Here is a 20,538-nt window from a genome sequence, read left to right on the forward strand (position 1 = left end):
TATGTGTGTATTACAGTCTTCAAGGGGTTCATATCTGTCCGGAGTTCTCCTTTACATGGTTTATTATTATATATACTAATAATACAGATTAATATTTATTAAATATTCTATTATTTAATATTATTACTTATGAGGATGACATTGTATATATGATGTCCTTATGTACAATACACTGATATTATTTTCTGTGTTCTACAGAAAAATGGCCGCCCCCGGCTGGAGTCCTTTCAAAGAGCAGTGTGACCTCTAGTGTCTTCTGGAGGACTTCCTGTGTGTCTTACGCAGTGTATTACCTTCTGTGGTCCTACGCAAAATGGCCGCCAACCGAAGCCTCAGCTACACCTCGTTGGACCTCTAGTGTTTGGAGTGAAACGACAGCTGTACGGAGAGGAGAGGAGGATACGTTGGTGATACGATAAATAATACCGATTATAGGTGATCAATACTGGGAGAGAGGGGGGAGGGGTGATATAGATTTATATCTCATTACAGAGAGATCACAGCAGACTCCAATCTTATCTCTAATCCTTCTATAGAGCCGACATATACCATAGTGCTGTACACTGAGCTCATCACATCAGTCTCTGTACAGAGGAGCTTACACTCTAATGTCCCCTCCCCCACAGTCACATCAGTCTCTGTACAGAGGAGCTTACACTCTAATGTCCCCTCCCCCCACAGTCACATCAGTCTCTATACAGAGGAGCTTACACTCTAATGTCCCCTCCCCCCACAGTCACATCAGTCTCTGTACAGAGGAGCTTACACTCTAATGTCCCCTCCCCCCACAGTCACATCAGTCTCTGTACAGAGGAGCTTACACTCTAATGTCCCCTCCCCCCACAGTCACATCAGTCTCTATACAGAGGAGCTTACACTCTAATGTCCCCTCCCCCCACAGTCACATCAGTCTCTGTACAGAGGAGCTTACACTCTAATGTCCCCTCCCCCCCACAGTCACATCAGTCTCTGTACAGAGGAGCTTACACTCTAATGTCCCCTCCCCCCACAGTCACATCAGTCTCTGTACAGAGGAGCTTACACTCTAATGTCCCCTCCCCCCACAGTCACATCAGTCTCTGTACAGAGGAGCTTACACTCTAATGTCCCCTCCCCCCCACATCACATCAGTCTCTATACAGAGGAGCTTACACTCTAATGTCCCCTCCCCCACAGTCACATCAGTCTCTGTACAGAGGAGCTTACACTCTAATGTCCCCTCCCCCCCCACAGTCACATCAGTCTCTGTACAGAGGAGCTTACACTCTAATGTCCCCTCCCCCCACAGTCACATCAGTCTGTGTACAGAGGAGCTTACACTCTAATGTCCCCTCCCCCCACATCACATCAGTCTCTGTACAGAGGAGCTTACACTCTAATGTCCCCTCCCCCCACAGTCACATCAGTCTCTGTACAGAGGAGCTTACACTCTAATGTCCCCTCCCCCCCACAGTCACATCAGTCTCTGTACAGAGGAGATTACACTCTAATGTCCCCTCCCCCCCACAGTCACATCAGTCTCTGTACAGAGGAGCTTACACTCTAATGTCCCCTCCCCCACAGTCACATCAGTCTCTGTACAGAGGAGCTTACACTCTAATGTCCCCTCCCCCCACAGTCACATCAGTCTGTGTACAGAGGAGCTTACACTCTAATGTCCCCTCCCCCACAGTCACATCAGTCTCTATACAGAGGAGCTTACACTCTAATGTCCCCTCCCCCACAGTCACATCAGTCTCTGTACAGAGGAGCTTACACTCTAATGTCCCCTCCCCCCACAGTCACATCAGTCTGTGTACAGAGGAGCTTACACTCTAATGTCCCCTCCCCCCACAGTCACATCAGTCTCTGTACAGAGGAGCTTACACTCTAATGTCCCCTCCCCCCCACATCACATCAGTCTCTGTACAGAGGAGCTTACACTCTAATGTCCCCTCCCCCCACAGTCACATCAGTCTCTGTACAGAGGAGCTTACACTCTAATGTCCCCTCCCCCCCACATCACATCAGTCTCTGTACAGAGGAGCTTACACTCTAATGTCCCCTCCCCCCACAGTCACATCAGTCTCTGTACAGAGGAGCTTACACTCTAATGTCCCCTCCCCCCCCACAGTCACATCAGTCTCTATACAGAGGAGCTTACACTCTAATGTCCCCTCCCCCCACAGTCACATCAGTCTCTGTACAGAGGAGCTTACACTCTAATGTCCCCTCCCCCCCCACAGTCACATCAGTCTCTATACAGAGGAGCTTACACTCTAATGTCCCCTCCCCCCACAGTCACATCAGTCTCTGTACAGAGGAGCTTACACTCTAATGTCCCCTCCCCCCACAGTCACATCAGTCTCTGTACAGAGGAGCTTACACTCTAATGTCCCCTCCCCCCACAGTCACATCAGTCTCTGTACAGAGGAGCTTACACTCTAATGTCCCCTCCCCCACAGTCACATCAGTCTCTATACAGAGGAGCTTACACTCTAATGTCCCCTCCCCCACAGTCACATCAGTCTCTGTACAGAGGAGCTTACACTCTAATGTCCCCTCCCCCCACAGTCACATCAGTCTCTGTACAGAGGAGCTTACACTCTAATGTCCCCTCCCCCCCCACATCACATCAGTCTCTGTACAGAGGAGCTTACACTCTAATGTCCCCTCCCCCACAGTCACATCAGTCTCTGTACAGAGGAGCTTACACTCTAATGTCCCCTCCCCCCACATCACATCAGTCTCTGTACAGAGGAGCTTACACTCTAATGTCCCCTCCCCCACAGTCACATCAGTCTCTGTACAGAGGAGCTTACACTCTAATGTCCCCTCCCCCCACAGTCACATCAGTCTCTGTACAGAGGAGCTTACACTCTAATGCCCCCTCCCCCCCACAGTCACATCAGTCTCTGTACAGAGGAGCTTACACTCTAATGTCCCCTCCCCCCCACAGTCACATCAGTCTCTGTACAGAGGAGCTTACACTCTAATGTCCCCTCCCCCCACATCACAGTCTCTGTACAGAGGAGCTTACACTCTAATGTCCCCTCCCCCCCCACAGTCACATCAGTCTCTGTACAGAGGAGCTTACACTCTAATGTCCCCTCCCCCCCACAGTCACATCAGTCTGTACAGAGGAGCTTACACTCTAATGTCCCCTCCCCCCCACAGTCACATCAGTCTCTGTACAGAGGAGCTTACACTCTAATGTCCCCTCCCCCCACAGTCACATCAGTCTCTGTACAGAGGAGCTTACACTCTAATGTCCCCTCCCCCCACAGTCACATCAGTCTCTGTACAGAGGAGCTTACACTCTAATGTCCCCTCCCCCACAGTCACATCAGTCTCTGTACAGAGGAGCTTACACTCTAATGTCCCCTCCCCCCACAGTCACATCAGTCTCTGTACAGAGGAGCTTACACTCTAATGTCCCCTCCCCCCCCACATCAGTCTCTGTACAGAGGAGCTTACACTCTAATGTCCCCTCCCCCACAGTCACATCAGTCTCTGTACAGAGGAGCTTACACTCTAATGTCCCCTCCCCCCACATCACATCAGTCTCTGTACAGAGGAGCTTACACTCTAATGTCCCCTCCCCCCACAGTCACATCAGTCTCTGTACAGAGGAGCTTACACTCTAATGTCCCCTCCCCCCCACAGTCACATCAGTCTCTGTACAGAGGAGCTTACACTCTAATGTCCCCTCCCCCACAGTCACATCAGTCTCTGTACAGAGGAGCTTACACTCTAATGTCCCCTCCCCCCACAGTCACATCAGTCTCTGTACAGAGGAGCTTACACTCTAATGTCCCCTCCCCCACAGTCACATCAGTCTCTATACAGAGGAGCTTACACTCTAATGTCCCCTCCCCCACAGTCACATCAGTCTCTGTACAGAGGAGCTTACACTCTAATGTCCCCTCCCCCCACAGTCACATCAGTCTCTGTACAGAGGAGCTTACACTCTAATGTCCCCTCCCCCACAGTCACATCAGTCTCTGTACAGAGGAGCTTACACTCTAATGTCCCCTCCCCCACAGTCACATCAGTCTCTGTACAGAGGAGCTTACACTCTAATGTCCCCTCCCCCCCACAGTCACATCAGTCTCTGTACAGAGGAGCTTACACTCTAATGTCCCCTCCCCCCCACATCAGTCTCTGTACAGAGGAGCTTACACTCTAATGTCCCCTCCCCCACAATCACATCAGTCTCTATACAGAGGAGCTTACACTCTAATGTCCCCTCCCCCCACATCAGTCTCTGTACAGAGGAGCTTACACTCTAATGTCCCCTCCCCCCCACAGTCACATCAGTCTCCCAGCAGATCTGCTCCCTCCTCATTTAGGTGCAGTCCATCCCTTCTGTAGTGATTGACTGAGAAGTTGGCCCAGTCCTCCAGGAACCCAAACCCCTCCTACCTACACCAGCTCTTCAGCCTCTTGTTTACTTCCCTAATCTCCCTCTACCTTTCTGGTGTGGCTCGATGTACCGGTAGTATTCCTGAGAATATTGCTGAGAATACGACCTTGGAGGTCCTTTTCCTCAATTTAGCGCCCAAGTCCCTAAAATCGTTCTTTAGGACACTCCATCTTCCTCTGACTTTGTCATTGGTGCCAACGTGCACCCGCAGACCCCACCGTGCTCCTGAGACAACCCGCAGACCCCACCGTGCTCTCGTAGACAACCCGCAGACCCCACCGTGCTCTCGTAGGCAACCTGCAGACCCCACCGTGCTCTCGTAGGCAACCCGCAGACCCACCGTGCTCTCGTAGACAACCCACAGACCCACCGTGCTCTCGTAGACAACCCACAGACCCACCGTGCTCTCGTAGACAACCCGCAGACCCACCGTGCTCTCGTAGACAACCCACAGACCCACCGTGCTCCTGAGACAACCCACAGACGCACCGTACACTCGTAGACAACTCGCAAACCCCACCGTGCTCTCGTAGACAACCCGCAGACCCACCGTGCTCTCGTAGACAACCCACAGACCCACCGTGCTCCTGAGACAACCCACAGACGCACCGTACACTCGTAGACAACTCGCAAACCCCACCGTGCTCTCGTAGACAACCCGCAGACCCTACCATGCTCTCGTAGACAACCCGCAGACCCTACCATGCTCTCGTAGACAACCCGCAGACCCTACCGTGCACTCGTAGACAACCCGCAGACCCTACCGTGCACTCGTAGACAACCCGCAGACCCACCGTGCTCTCGTAGACAACCCGCAGACCCACCGTGCTCCTGAGACAACCCACAGACCCACCGTACACTCGTAGACAACTCGCAAACCCCACCGTGCTCTCGTAGACAACCCGCAGACCCTACCGTGCTCTCGTAGACAACCCGCAGACCCACCGTGCTCTCATAGACAACCCGCAGACCCACCGTGCTCTCGTAGACAACTCGCAAACCCCACCGTGCTCTCGTAGACAACCCGCAGACCCTACCGTGCACTCGTAGACAACCCGCAGACCCACCGTGCTCTCGTAGACAACCCACAGACCCCACCGTGCACTCGTAGACAACCCGCAGACCCCACCGTGCTCTCGTAGACAACCAGCAGACCCACCGTGCACTCGTAGACAACCCGCAGACCCCACCGTGCACTCGTAGACAACCCGCAGACCCACCGTGCTCTCGTAGACAACCCACAGACCCCACCGTGCTCTCGTAGACAACCCGCAGACCCCACCGTGCTCTCGTAGACAACCCGCAGACCCTACCGTGCACTCGTAGACAACCCGCAGACCCACCGTGCTCTCGTAGACAACCTGCAGACCCACCGTGCTCTCGTAGACAACCCGCAGACCCCACCGTGCTCTCGTAGACAACCCACAGACCCCACCGTGCTCTCGTAGACAACCCGCAGACCCACCGTGGTCTCGCAGACAACCCACAGACCCACCGTGCTCTCGTAGACAACCCGCAGACTCACCGTGCTCCTGAGACAACCCACAGACCCACCTTACACTCGTAGACAACCGGCAGACCCCACCGTGCTCTTGTAGACAACCGGCAGACCCCACCGTGCTCTCGTAGACAACCCACAGACCCCACCGTGCACTCGTAGACAACCCGCAGACCCCACCATGCACTCGTAGACAACCCGCAGACCCCACCTTGCACTTGTAGACAACCCGCAGACCCCACCTTGCACTTGTAGACAACCCGCAGACCCCACCATGCTCTTGTAGACAACCGGCAGACCCCACCGTGCTCTCGTAGACAACCCGCAGACCCCACCATGCACTCGTAGACAACCCGCAGACCCCACCTTGCACTTGTAGACAACCCGCAGACCCCACCGTGCTCTCGTAGACAACCCGCAGACCCCACCGTGCACTGGTAGACAACCCGCAGACCCCACCATGCACTCGTAGACTACCCGCAGACCCCACCGTGCACTCGTAGACAACCGACAGACCCCACCGTGCACTCGTAGACAACCGACAGACCCACCGTGCTCTCGTAGACAACCCGCAGACCCCACCGTGCTCTCGTAGACAACCCGCAGACCCCACCGTGCACTCGTAGACAACCCGCAGACCCCACCATGCACTCGTAGACAACCCGCAGACCCCACCGTGCACTCGTAGACAACCGGCAGACCCCACCGTGCTCTCGTAGACAACCCGCAGACCCCACCGTGCACTCTTAGACAACCGGCAAACCCCACCGTGCTCTCGTAGACAACCGGCAGACCCCACCGTGCACTCGTAGACAACCGACAGACCCACCGTGCTCTCGTAGACAACCCACAGATCCCACCGTGCACTCGTAGACAACCGGCAGACCCCACCGTGCTCTCGTAGACAACCCGCAGACCCCACCGTGCACTCGTAGACAACCCGCAGACCCCACTGTGCACTCGTAGACAACCGGCAAACCCCACCGTGCTCTCGTAGACAACCGGCAGACCCCAATAGCATGCTAAAGTCAAATTATATGCAGGGTGATAAAGTTTGCCCTTTGTCTTGAGAAGGTTGTGGAATATAAGTGGGGGGGCCTTTTGCAGACTCATCATGGGGCTTTGGGATGCAAAGTTGGTTGACTTTTTATGTCAGGAGATAGGCTACCGAACTTGTAAATATTGAAAGCCAGGTTCAGACGTCATGACCCTGTTAATGTTGGTTAAGCATCATAGCCACATAGACTTGAGACCCATCCAATCGCGTTCTTGGGAAAGATTTGATTGTGCTGTGGGAGCCAATTGGAAATTTCTCAATGATAGCAAATGGAGAGAAAGAGTATGAAAAGTAGCCAAAGACTGGACTGGGAGGGATGCTTGACTGGAGAGGAGGAGGAGGAAAGGACGGACTGCAGAGTTGAATGAGATGACGTGGCTGGAGTAGAGGACCTGGAGCTTGGACAGAGAAAGAGATGATACACTTGTAGGTTATGCCTGAGGGACCGGGCCTGCGAGAGACTTCAACCCTTGCCTCATCCCCTGGGATTGGTATTATTTTATATACTTTTGATGTCCTCCCCAAATCCCACCCCTCGTTCCGCCACTCTGCCCGGGTCTCCCGTCCCACCGGGAGACCCGAGCGACTAGCCGACACATCCACCGGCTGATCGGCTTTGTTCGGGTTCTCAGATCTAGTAACCCCGGAAGCGATGTCATAACATCACTCCCTTATTACTGGCATCCTAAAGTTTCGAAAAATAGAAAGTATTCAAAAACGCCGATCTTGGCTTTTTAAATACTTTCAAGTGCAGAGGAGGGATTTTGGGGGTCTTGTAGACCACAGATTCCTCCATAAAGAGGACCTGTCACATGCCTATTACTGTCACAAGGGATGTTTACATTCCTTGTGACAGCAATAAAAGTGATATAAAAATAATTAAAAGGACAGTGTAAAAATAAAAACTTTAAATCTACAGAATATCGGCTCCGGATATCGGCCATCAGCCTGAAAGGCAGCCGAAAAAACGGTATCGGCCCTGAAAAAACTATATTGGTCAAACCCTAATGCCCCGTACACACAATCGGAAATTAGGCCAGCAAAAGACCGATGAGAGCTTTTGGTCGGAAAATGCGACCGTGTGTATGCTCCATCGGCCGAATTTCCGCCAGCAAAAGATTTTCCCGATCGCCTGTACACATTCCGACGCGCAAAATTCCTACGCATGCTCGGAAACAGTTTGACGCATGCTCGGAAGCATTGCACTTAACTTTCTCTTTTATAAGGGGGGGGGGTGGTTGCCCATTAGAAAACTCAAATAATTGGCCCTTCTAAGCCACCTGATGAAAGTTTAAATGTGTGTTTGGTCATTTGTTGCTATGGCGGTGAATAAATACATTCGTTTGCCAATTATCCCAACTAGATATGACTAAAGCTCAGGTCGTACTCAGGGTTGAATCGTACCCTATGCTCTTTGCTAGTTGGAAATGGTTATCAATCGTTGGTTGCTATGGCGGTAAGTAAATGGCCACCTCCGTTTGCACAGACTGCAAATTAATTGGGTTCAGCTCAAAGCCCATGCTCATCTCAAACTTCACCTTGACCCAAGAACCTCTAGTCTATTTATGTGTTAATACAAACAGTGTGGAAATGACCCCCTCACTGCCATAACACATAATGGGGATTAGGAGGGGGTGCTTAGTGGTTTCTGATTCCCGTACTACAATACGTCCCCTCAGGACAGGAAGGGAAATTTTCTGACTGACAACACTCAATCATGTCTATGTCACAGCGACTGCTATATGAGAAGACAACTTCTCTTCCGTCAGAGCACCAGGAGTTTAGTGATAGTTGTACTCTTGGTGTTCAGTAGAACTGTTAAGCCAGCCATAGATGGTTCAAATCTCATCTCTGAGCCATAGATGGTTCAGCAAGAACCGGCCGAGATGCAAAACCATGTATGTGTAGTCTGAATGTACCCAAGTTGGAGCCGCTTCCCCTGCACCCCCCAACAGGAGAACAAAATAGTTCCGTGTTAGAGACTGTGTGATTGTATTGATGGGGAAATCTAGGTAATTACTGTCCCGCAACCTTTAGTTGCAGGAAAGAAATTCCCTCCGTCTATGGTAGGCCTTAGTTATAAATAACAGAGAGAAGTCCACAAGGTGGCATGCACCCCATTGGACCCCTAGAAATCTTACACACTTTACAAAGTGGCTGAATTCCTGGAGCTCAGATTTAACGAGTGTCAACCAGATCAATCTATCTAAAAGTTTCACACACAAACGGGACCTTCAATATCACGGGATCATACCCGTAATGTTTTGTACCTCGTCCAATGCAAAGGATCTTATGTTGGTGAAACAGGACAGAAGTTCCAAATGAGGATGAATTTGCACAGACGTACCATCAAGGTACATAGGAAAGATAGTTTCTGCACACCTGCGGGACATAATTTCTCACAACCGGACCACACTATAGAAGACCTCAATGTTTTAGTTCTTAAAGGGAATTACCCAAAGTGTCTTTCCGGACAGCACCTGAGAGATTGTGACTCCTCCCTCTGGACCACAGGAAACACCTCCCTACCACATGTCAGTTTTTGTGTTTCCTACATTTAATGGGGGGAGCCATCTTAGGTTATCCTGAGAGACAGCGGTTCCTCTGTTTTTTTTCCTTAGACCACCAGCCCTCCCGTCTTACCAGGGCATCTGCAGTGGTGTTTACAGGCTCATCTTCCCCCTAGGTGCTCAGGGAGAGCCGCAGAAGATCTGGTGGACCAGCTCCAGACTGTCCTAGCGGCAGCTGCTCGTGCACCGCCGCCATTTTGCAGTGGCTGAGTAGATTCTCGGCCGTGCCGGAAGTAATCCCATAAGAGCGGGTCAACGCCTGGCGTCATTTCCGGCGGCCAGGCGCAGAGGGAGGAGGCAGGGCAGGAGTTGTTGCCTATTTCCACTTCTGGTGCACTGGCACTATGGGAGTGTGGAAACGGCTTGTGAAGCCACAGGTGAAGCGCTGCACACTCACTATGAAGAAGGCGGCGGGATCTACAGCGGTGGGGATAGGCACGGGTACCAGCAAGGCTCAGGTAGGGGGAGGTGTGTTAAAATCTGCCCTATCCTTACTTGGGATTCCAGTCTTCCTTTCTTTCCCAAAACAAGCGTGCACACACCGCTTTAGGCAAAAAATGGACACACCCGACCCAAGATGCTAAGCCCGGCTCATCACCATAGGCAATATCAAGAATAGAAGAAAAGTTTGATCGCACACTTGAATCCAAAAGATGCTGTCGAAATTTCTTTGTCATGAGACAGACAAAATTGCAATGATGATCAGTTGACGCATTTCACACAAAAAGAACCGTGCTTGTTTACAACGTTGTGAACAAGCATGGTCCTTTTCGTGTGAAACGCGTCAACTGATCATCATTGTAATCTTTTGGATTCAAGTGTGCGATCGATATTTCCTTCTCTCCTTTCTTTGCCCCTGGTGGGGGGAGCCTGTCTGGGCACTTGAGGCTTTTCTGCCCCTCTTAGTGCACCTTTGGGTGATCCATAGGCGGAGACTGGGTCTCAGCAAAGGTCCCCTGTTTTTTTTTCTATTTTTTATTTCCTCTCTTAGGCCAAAAGCCCTGACTCGGGCAAAAAGAGATGCCCCTCATGCAAAGCTAAAATGGGGGAGTATTGGAAGAAAGCCCTTTGCAGCTCCTGCATCACTTCCTTTGTCAAAGAGGAATCTGCTTCCATCTGCGAGGACTTAGTTGCCTCAGTAAAAAAGGAGCTTTATGCCACAATTCAGTTGTTCCGTGATTCTTTGGTTAATCCAGCCCTCGACACCTGAGTCTTCCCAGGGTTTGCTCTCTGTCCCGGTGTTAGAGGCTCTGACAGAAGGTCCTTCTACCAGGGAAAGACAGTCCCCTGCTCCTTCCAATGAAGGTTTGGAAGAAGAGGAGGGGGTGGAAGTGGCCCCCTCCAAGTTCAAACTATCCCTGGAAGAGGTCGATGGGCTTCTAAGAGCTATACAGTTTACTTTTGGTCTAGGTGAAGAAAAAAAAAAAGGAACTAATACTACATGACCGTATGTATGTGGGTTTAAGTGAGCCTAATGCCGCGTACACACGACCGGACTTTACGGCATACTTTGTCCTGCGGACTTTACGACGGACTTTCCGAATGAACGGACTTGTCTACACACGATCAACCAAAGTCCGACAGATTCGTATGTGATGACGTATGACCGGACTAAAACAAGAAAGTTCATAGCCAGTAGCCAATAGCTGCCCTAGCGTCAGTTTTTGTCCGTCGGACTAGCATACAGACGAGCGGACTTTTCGACCAGACTCGAGTCCGTCAGATAGATCTGAAACGTGTTTAATTTCTAGGTCCGTCAAACTTTTGAGAAAAAAAAGTCAGCTGGAGCCCACAAACGATTGAATTGTCCGACGGACTCAGGTTCGCCGGACCAAGTATGCCATAAAGTCCGCTCGTGTGTACGTGGCATAAGGGGCGTACGTTTCCGGGAATATCTGTCATCTCAGATTCCATAAAAAAGGAATGTCAGAAACCGGAGAGAGAGCTTTTTTTTTTTCTCAAGAGCCCACAAGAGGTGCTTTCCTTTTGAGGAGGAACCTTCTGCGGTGTGGAACAAGGTCCCCAAACAACACTGCCTTTTCCCAGGTCTCTAGGTCCACCGACCTAGCCTTTGAAGACATGGGGATCCTAAGGGATCCGAAGGATAAACAAATGGATCTTTTGATCAAAAGATCTTGGCAGTCTATCATGAGTAATTTGAAACCTGGAGTACTGAGTTAACCAGCTAAAAGCTCATGTTCTAGCGCATTCACCCAAACAGAAGATACTAGATTCCTTCACTACCCTGTGCTCTGCAGTAGCTTATATGGCGGATGCTTTGGCCGAAGCAATTTAGAATGTCAGCTACATCGGCAAAGAAGAGCATTGTGGCTCAAAACCTGGCCAGGCGATGCGGCATCTAAGAGTAATTTGTGGGATTCCCTTTTCGGGCAACCTTCTCTTTGGTCCTGATCTAGATACCATCCTAGACAGGACAGCCGATAGGAAGAAGTCCTTTCCAGTTAAAAATAAAAAGCAACCCCAAAATGCCTTTTTTGACCTCAGGAGCAAGACAACAAGTCTCAGGGGAGGAGGAAGAATTGGTCGGCGTAAAAACCTAAAGGCAAGGGCGGACTCCTTTTCCATCCTCCTGCGCAAACCGAAAAGTCACAATGAGTCGAGCCTTCGGGTGGGTGGAAGGCTGCAAACTTTCCTTCTGCAGTGGTCAGGCATAACATCAAATCAGTTCATCTTGACCACTTTTTCTCAATGCTATGCAATAGAATTTACGGAATCCCCCCCCCCCCCCCAAAGGATCCAGTAAAAGCCCTGGCCACAAAGTCCTTGCTAAGGGAGCTGATGCAACGGGGTGTGGTGGTCCAAGTACCACCAGGAGAGCGACAACAGGGGTTCTATTCTCACATATTCTTGGTGAAGAAACCAACAGGATAATTCCGATTTGATCCTAAAGCCCCTGAAAAGGTCCGTCAAATACAGAAAGTTCAGGATGAACTCTTTTTTTCTCCGTCAGAAATCTACTGACCCCAGAATGTTTTTATAGCGTCAATAGACTTAAGAGATGCATGCCCCCATTTCACCCCAGTCCCAGAAGTTTCTCAGGTTGGCAGTGAAGATGAAGGGCATGCTTCATCATCTACAGTTCAGGGCCTTGCCTTTCGGTCTATCATCCGCATCACAGATTTTTACCAAGGTGATGGTGGAAGCACTAGCTCTGCTTCGTCTTCAGGTAATTGCAGTAATTCCCTATCTCGACGACCTACTGTTCTTCGCCCCCTCAAAGGAACAGTTACAGAACAATTTAGTCAAAGCCTGCAACCATCTGGAGTCCCTAGGGTGGATTCTAAACCTCCAGAAGTTTTCCCTGAATCTGTCCCAGGAGGTTTGGTTTCTAGGCTATCAACTCGATAGAACAGAAGAAAAAAAGGACAAGGTACAATGCACAGTGTCTATGCTGCAGGCCAACCAGCCAATAATGGTAAGGGAGGTAATGTCGGCATTAGGGGTTCAGTGGGCGAGATTGGACTTCAGAAGTCTGCAAGCTTTCCTCTTGAGGTCATGGGATCACAGCTTAAAATCCCTGGACACAGAAGTGAGGATCCCCACCAAGGTGAAGAGGTCGCTATAGTGGTGGAGGGATTAGGAGATCCTATCAAGGAGTCTGGTTTGGATCTTCCCAGTCGAAAGAAGACTAACAACAGACGCCAGTTCTTGGGGGTGGGGGGCCCACCTAGGAAAGAATTTGGCTCAAGGGAGTTGGTCCAAAAAAGAGGCAACAAGTTCCTTGAATTGGAGAGAGCTGAAGGCAATTTCTTTAGCTCTATTGATATTTGCTCAAGATCTCCAGACTCACCACGTTCAAGTGTTGACAAACAATGCCAGGGCTGTGGCTTAAACAGACAGGGGGGCAGAAGGAGCAAGCCCTTACAAGCACTGGCAACAGAGATTCTTTTTTGGGCTGAGAAGCAGTTGCTAACCTTGTCGGCAATCCACGTAAAGGGAACTCTGAACAGAGTGGCGGATTTCCTAAGCCAGTACCTCATTCAGGAAGCAGAATGGTCACTGAATCCGGAGGTCTTTGGGATGATCTCCAGTATGTGAGGACAGCCAGAGTTGGACCTGTTCGCCTCAAAAGAGAATGCACAGGTTCCTCAGTTCTTTTCTCTGCACAATCTTGATGGGTCCCTAGGGAAGGATGCCCTGGCACATCCATGGAGATTTCACCTTTGTTACGCTTTCCCCCCCATTCCAGTTAATTCCACTGGTGTTAAAGATGATTCAGCGGGAAGGGGTACCAGTCATTCTAATCACCCATTTTGACTAAAGAGAGCCTGATTCCCAACCGTTCTGGGAATGGCGACCAGGCCTTGTTGGCATCTACCGCTCAGGCAAGATTTGCTAATCCAAGGTCCAATAAATCACCCAGATGTGGCCAGGCTGTCCCTTGCAGCATGGTATATGAGAAACTGCTCCTGAAGAATAAGGGGTTTTCAAACCGTCTGGTTACAACATTGCTATCAAGTAGAAAGAAATGTAACTAGAGCCATCTATACTAAGGTCTGGAAAGTCTATAATTCACGGTGCATATCATCTAGTCAAGACCCAAAGGAACTTGTGTCTTTTATTTTTCAGGAGGGAGCAGATAAGGGACTAGCAAGTCAGTACCTTGAGGGTACAGGTGGCTGCGCTAGCAGTCTTCTTGGAAAGATCTGTTGCCCCCGACCCTCTAGTATTTAGTTTGTTTTAAGGATCTTACAAGTTTAAGACCAATGCCAATCAAAAGCTTCCCGAAATGGGACTTTCCGGTAGTCCTGCAATCTCTAACAAAAAGTCAGTTTGAACCTCTGGAAGAAACATCACTCAAATGTCTCAATCTTAAAGCTGTTTTTTCTGATCGCCATTTAGTCAGCACGCAGGATCAGCAAGTGTTTCGGGACAGAGTCATCCTTAGGACGGACCCAAAATTCTTACCTAAGGTAGCCTCAATGCATATTCGTTTACAGGACATTGTTCTCCCAACCTTCTGCGCTAACCCGTCGGGGGAGGAGATCTTGCTTCATAATTTAGACGTTTTGTTACGTTATCTAGAATTAACAAAAGACTTTAGATGTTCACACTCTTTATTTGTTATTTTTTCAGGCAACAAGAAAAGTTGCTAAACTTCTAAAGGATCAATAGCCAGATGGCTGAAGTTGTCTATACTGGAATCATACTCCCATGCGGGTTTGTCCCCGCCAGCTGGAATTTGTGCACATTCAACCAGAGCGCTTGCGGCCACTTGGGCAGAAGGAGCTGGTGACACCCCTCAACAAATTTGTAAGGCGTCAACGTGGTCAAGTTTTCGCACCTTTGTGCGTCATTACAGGCTGGACCTTTCATCCGCCAACGATCAAGCGTTTGGCAGGAAGGTCTTACAGGCTGTTGTCCCGCCCTAAAGGGGTAAGTCTTGGTTATCCTCTCGGGTGCTGTCCTGAAAGACGCTTTGGGAAAATTCAGGTTACACTTATAGGTAACTTGTTTTCCATAAGTTTTTCAGGACAGCAACCACCCGCCCTACTGGTTTTTGTACTATACTGTGTCTAATGTATGTGTTTGTGTGTTCCAGCCGGGGGCTGGAGGTTCTCTTCTGCAACTGACATGTGGTAGGGAGGTGCCTCCCTTTTTAAAGATTTGGAGGAAGAAGGGGTTTCCTGTGGTCCAGTGAGAGGAGTCACGATCTCTCAGGTGCTGTCCTGAAAGACTTATGGAAATCAAGTTACCGGTAAGGCCTCTTTCACACGGGGCAGATCAGTCATGATCCGCCCCGTGAACATCCGCTTGCTCAGCGGGGATCGCTCCGCCGATCCCCGCTGAGCAGGAAGATGACAGGTGCATCGCTGCACGCTGTGCAGCGACGGACCTGTCAGAGCGCCGCTCTCCCCTATGGGGGGATCGGATGATGACGGTCCGTAGTGTCCGTCGTCATCCGATCCGATCCGAAAACGGAGGGAAAAGTAGGTTTTTCCTCCGTTACACTTTTCGGATCGGAGCGGGGTCGGATGTCAGCGGACATGTCACCGCTGACATCCGACGCTCCATAGGGATGAATGTATGTCCGTTTTTCATCCGAAAACGGAAGGATGAAAAACGGACATACGGATCCCCCGTGTGAAAGAGGCCTAAGTCTAATTTGAATTTTCAGAACTATCCAGGAAAGGAAAAATTTTGAACTAAGAATGATGATACTTCTATTTGACACAAAAAATAACGGCCTAAACTTAGATATGGGTTTCCTTACTCATTATCCAAAAGTTTTGTGACCCCCCCCCCAGTCTATAGCTCTCTCTTTATTTTATCTCACTAACTGTGCTAGTTTTATTACCATTGCCATGTACATTTGTTTGTGTGTTTTGTTTTTCTTGTTTTCCTTTCCGTGTGTTTTTTTTTTTTTTCTCTTTTTCTAACATTCTGATAAAACTTTTGTGAATCTGTACTGCTGGGACCTTGAAAAAGGGGACATTCCCCGAAAACTTGTATGTTAGTTCAAATAAAAAAAAGTATCACGAACAGTACTCCATTGTTTGAGTGTCAAAGAATTTCAATTTTTCTCTCTTCTGCTTTCAGTGATGGGGTCTGCTGATCTGAGGAAGGAGCTGGAATGTTCCATCTGTCTAGACATTTATACAGATCCTGTAACCCTGAAATGTGGACACAACTTCTGCTGGGACTGTATTGGTCGTATGGTGGATACACAGGAGAGGTCTGGAGGTTTTTCCTGTCCTGAATGCAGAGAGAGGTTTCACAATCGGCCTGCACTGCGGAGGAACATAGCACTGCGTAACATAGTGGAGAATTTCCTGTCTGCTCAGCCAGATCAAGAGGAGTCCTGGGTCTTCTGTACTTACTGTATTCACACTCCTGTACCTGCTGTGATATCCTGTCTGATGTGTGAAGCTTATCTGTGTGATGATCACCTAAGAGTCCACATCAAGTCACCAGAACACGTCTTATGTGACCTCACCCCTTCTCTGGAGAACAGAAAATGCTCCATCCATAAGCAACTACTTAAGTATTACTGCACTGAGGACTTCACCTGTATCTGTATGTCCTGCAGTTTAACTGGAGAACATTGGGGACACCAGGTGGAGACTCTGGATGAGGCCTCTGAGATGAAGAAGCAGAAACTGAGAAATGTTCTGCAGAAACTGATGACAGAGAGAGAGGAGACAGAGAAAAGAGTCCAGAGTCTGCAGGAACGATGGAGGAGAGTACAAGGAAAAGCAGATGATGAAACAGAGAGAGTCACTGTCCTGTTCAGAGACCTCAGGAGACGTCTGGAAGACCTGGAGAAGAGAGTCCTGAGGGAGATCTTTGGGCAGGCAGATCGGATCTCCGTGTTAATCAATGATTAGGTCCAGGTTCTGGATATAAAGGAGGAGGAGCTGTCCAGGAAGATGGGGGACATTGAGGAGCTGTGTAACATGACGGATCCACTGACTGTCCTACAGGAATCAGACACAGGTGACTTGTGTGATACTGAGGATGGAGATGATGACAGAGAGAGACATGATAAACTCCTCCATGATGGAGGGGATCTGGATGTGGTGCGGATCTCACACACATTACACACAGGTTTATCTGATATCATGTCTGGGGTAAATGTAGAGAAATATCCAGGCACACATGTCTATCCACATTCTACTACAAAGGGCAAAGGTCACATCAATGCTGAACCATCCAGGAAACGTCCTCAACCCTCCTGCACCATACAACCACCCAGAAGATGTCCCCAACCCTCCTCCACCATACAACCATCCAGTAGATGTCCCCAACCCTCCTCCACCATACAACCATCCAGTAGATGTCCCCAACCTTCCTCCACCATACAACCATCCAGAAGATGTCCCCAACCCTCCTCCACCATACAACCATCCAGAAGATGTCCCCAACCCTCCCGCACCATAGAACACTCACACCGCCAGACTGGAGGACCAAATATTGGGGCTGTACAGAAAACATCTGGGGTTACAGACATATCACTGGATGTGAGCACAGCCGATAATCATCTAGATATGTCAGATGACAGGAAAACTTTGTACAGGACATCATATCAGAATCGCCCAGACACACCAGAGAGATTTCAGTGTCCTCAGGTGATAAGCAATCAGAGTTTCTCCTCAGGGAGACATTACTGGGAAGTGGATGTTGGGGGGTCACAGATCTGGAAAGTCGGGATGTGTTACCCCAGTATAGACAGGAGAGGAGATCAGTCATCGATTGGATATAATAAGAAGTCCTGGAGCTTGGAGAGGAGGAGGTATAATCAGTACGCAGTGATGCATGACTGTAATCCAATCCCATTACCCGGTGTCACCATTAAAAGAGTTGGGATAGATCTGGATTATGAGGCCGGGCGGATCTCCTTTTATGATCTGTGTGACCCGATCCGACACCTCCACACCTTCACCACCACCTTCACTGAGTCCCTCCATGCTGGGGTATATCTAGGGAGAGGTTGTATAAAGATAACTGGGGGGGGGGAATCAAATGTGAGAAATCTGCCCAGAGACTGGTGACATCACAGGACGGAGAATCTGATTGGTGAAATACTCAGCCAATAGGAGGAAGCAGTGGAAAAGAACCATCATTATTAGTTTATTTATAAAGCTGCAGGCTCCGGGGTCATCTTCTTCATCCTTTTAGTTTACAGTGTATCTATAGCCAAAATGGAGTCAGGAAGGACTAGAACCTTTCCGTTATTTTTTTGGATCGCACACATGAACTTTAATGGCATCCCAGTCTTAGTACGTAGGGTTCAATATTGAGTTGGCCCACCCTTTGCAGCTTCAACTCTTCTGGGAAGGCTGTCCACAAGGTTTAGGAGTGTGTCTATGGGAATGTTTGATCATTCTTCCAGAAGTACATTTGTGAGGTTAGGCACTGATGTTGGATGAGAAGGCCTGGCTCGCAGTCTGCGCTCTAATTAATCACAAAGGTTTTCTGTCGGGTTTAGGCCAGGACTCTGTGCAGGCCAGTCAAGTTCCTCCACCCCAAACTGGCTCATCCATGTCTTTATGGACCTTACTTTGTGCACTGGTTCAATCCACTGGTGCATAGTCATGGTGGAACAGGAAGGGGCCATCCCCAAACTTCCCACAAAGTTGGGAGCATGAAATTGTCCAAAATGTCTTGGTATGCTGAAGCCTTAAGAGTTCCCTTCACTGGAACTAAGGGACCAAGCCCAACCCCCCGAAAAACAACCCCACACCATAATTCCCCCTCCACCAAATGATTTGGACCAGTGCACAAAGCAAGGTCCATAAAGAGATGGATGATCGAGTTTATAGTGGAGTCCTGACCTCAACCCGATAGAACACCTTTGGGATGAATTTGAGTGGAGACTGCGAGCCAGGCCTTCTCATCCAATATGAGTCCCTGACCTCACAAATATGTTTCTGGAAGAATGGTCAAACATTCCCATAGACACACTCCTAAACCTTGTGGACAGCCTTCCCAGAAGAGTTGAAGCTGTTATAGCTGCAAATGGTGGGCCAACTCAATATTGAACCCTACGGACTAAGACTGGGATGCCATTAAAGTTCATGTGCGTGTAAAGACAAGCGTCCCAATACTTTTGGTAATATAGTGTATATACAGAATAGACAATTATACACAGTTATGTAACAAGCTCAGCCTGCTTGTACACGGCTCATCAGAACCACTTTCATGAAAAATCCCTCGAAGTCATCAGTTGCCACTTAACATGCTGACGTCATCCCGCACCCATCTGCTATACATGTCACTTTCTATAGTCAGTGATTGCACTGTTGGGCAGTTGAAGGGCCATTAAAACAAAAACCGAGGCCAAGAAGGTCAACAAGGCTCACAGTAATTAAATGGTGCAGAACCCATAAAAGATCTCCATTCTGACAATACTCGGGACACTCCAGACATGTCTGTATGTCAAACTTTCCAATACAATCGGGGGCCAGAGCTCAACATTCAAGATCCTGGGATCCGTTCACAAAGCGGTACTTTACCACATTTGAGTATGCGGTGAGATGCCGCACAGTGTTTTTCCAAAAATATTTTTCAATTCACAAAATAAACTTGCTAAAATACCACATGAGTTATTGCATGAAGTGATGCAGTATTTTAGTATTGAAAACTTGTGATAATTTAACCTCGGCAGTAGCCAGTGTATTTAAAAAAACAGTAGTAAATAGTGCGTTGTTATTGGGCGACGGCCGCCAGCTTCCTTAACAACTAGTAACTGTCATGGTTGTTAAGGAGTGGGCGGCTACCGCATCCTTAACCGATGAGTCATCAGCTAAATGTAAACAGATTTGCCGGAAATTACAGAAAAAAAAAACAGCGTGGAGGTACCAGACCCTTCGGGCCAAAAAAGAAAGGGGGGGCATGGGGTCACCCCAAATCCATACCAGACCCTTATCCCAGCATGCAGCCCGGCCGGCCAGGAAAGGGGGGGGACAAGCAAGTGCCCCCCTCTTCTGAACCATACCAGGCCACATAAAATCAATAGCTGGTGCTGCGCTAAGTGATGGTAAACAAATAAATCGCTGTGAAGTGCTAAGAAGCTACTTATAAAGTGCTAAATATTCATAAATAATACGTTCAAATTCATACATGATAAAATCCATAAAAGCACAATATAAATACAAGATAATAATCAACAGTCTAAAGTGCTAGGTGCTCAGGGATGCATAAGTGATGAAAATCCAACGTGTAATAAGGTGCAAATAATACTAGAAATTGATATCCAAATCGGTGCTGTCCTAAACAGGATAAAGTGCTAATGCCAAAACCAAAGGAATAAAGTCCAAAGTGGTCTTCAGACAGATGCTGGTGAATTAGTGCAAGGGAATATAAGAGCGTAAAAGTGGCTGGTGGCAATCTAGAAGACCGGGATCCTGCAGTAGGTCACCCTAAGGGTTTCTTGAAGATGGCAATATCTATGGAACCTGGTGTCCTGATGGATGCTTCTTATTAGAGGAATAAATCTCCTTAATGTAGGTCGGGAACGGTGAAAATCCTCCCAGATGGGCACGTC

General features: G+C 49.0%; 1 pseudogene; it reads left to right on the forward strand.

Moving 5' to 3' along the window:
• The first annotated feature begins 308 nt into the window (after positions 1-308).
• LOC141122595 (E3 ubiquitin/ISG15 ligase TRIM25-like) lies at positions 309-18,341 on the forward strand (annotated as a pseudogene).
• Positions 18,342-20,538: the final 2,197 nt, after the last annotated feature.

This window comes from Aquarana catesbeiana, linkage group LG01, assembly GCF_042186555.1.
Source record: "Aquarana catesbeiana isolate 2022-GZ linkage group LG01, ASM4218655v1, whole genome shotgun sequence".
Taxonomy (NCBI): Eukaryota; Metazoa; Chordata; class Amphibia; order Anura; family Ranidae; genus Aquarana; species Aquarana catesbeiana.